At 40.3% G+C, this 1077-nt stretch overlaps 1 protein-coding gene across 2 annotated transcripts in view; it reads right to left on the reverse strand.

Moving 5' to 3' along the window:
- The window catches only part of LOC119287461 (vacuolar protein sorting-associated protein 9A-like), a 7115-nt gene that overhangs the window by 757 nt on the left and 5281 nt on the right, over nt 1–1077 (reverse strand). The window lies entirely within an intron of this gene.

Raw genomic sequence — 1077 nt, forward strand, 5'->3', positions numbered from 1 at the left:
ATGAAGCAGCATATAACGACTGAGGACCAGATTCCAGAGCTATCCATTTTCCAAACTAGGGAATCCTCTTCTTCAGTTAGTACATAGTACTACTAAAGAGGAGCAAATAGTTTCGACTTGACACCACTGATCAATTAACTTATCAATGAAACCCCTCCTAAAGGAGAGTTCAATCTTAGAGGGTGCTTGGATCCAAGGGACTTATTTTAGTCTGACTAAAAATAGTCTCTTTAAGAGGCTAAAGTTCCAAGCACCCCTGACTAAAGAGAGGCTAAAACTAGTCTTGAGACTAAAAATTTTTAGTCAGGGGTACCCCTAATAAAATGTGGATTAGTCCTCTCTCTCCTCATTTAACTCCTCTCCTTTAACTCAGACGAGTTCTGGATTGGAGGGTTTGGAGGATAATAAATGCTCATTAACTTAATTTTAGTCTCTTTAGTATTTGGATCCAAGCATGGACGAGGCTAGCAAGTTTTAGTCCCACTACTTTTAGTCATGGGACTAAAACGTATCCAAGCACCCTCTTATTACCATCCCACACCTAGCTAATTGTTGCTCCCTTTTCATTACACACAAAGTATATATCCCAGAAAATTATGGACAGGCTAGTCTGGCCAAACCACTGGTCCTCCCAGAACCTAATCTTTTTACCATTTCCAACAAGCCGTTTGTACCAAAATTAAGCAGCTCCTCGCTGCCCACATCAGCCTTTTCTGAGAGGGTGACACTATGATGACAAGCAAAAATGTTAGGTCTGGTGGTATTGTACCTGTGGTCAATACTCTGTTTTCACAGTTTGTGATCATCAAGATGATGTCTACTTATACAAGAGGCCAGGAAACTAATGTTCATGTCTCGAATGTTGGGCCACGATCTCAAGTCCCCATGCTCCTTTTTCATGGTCACCAAATACCAATTAGCAAAATGATATTTCTTATGTCCATCATACCGATCATCTTTCCCATAGGAAGTGAGCCATCTGCGAATTAATTCCTTAAATAGCCCAAGCAAGAAACTTAATGGCAGATAGCAGGTATGTAGGTGTAATTGCTAAACAAGATTTAATCAAGGTAAGCC

The sequence above is a fragment of the Triticum dicoccoides genome, chromosome 4A (assembly GCF_002162155.2).
Source record: "Triticum dicoccoides isolate Atlit2015 ecotype Zavitan chromosome 4A, WEW_v2.0, whole genome shotgun sequence".
Lineage (NCBI taxonomy): Eukaryota > Viridiplantae > Streptophyta > Magnoliopsida > Poales > Poaceae > Triticum > Triticum dicoccoides.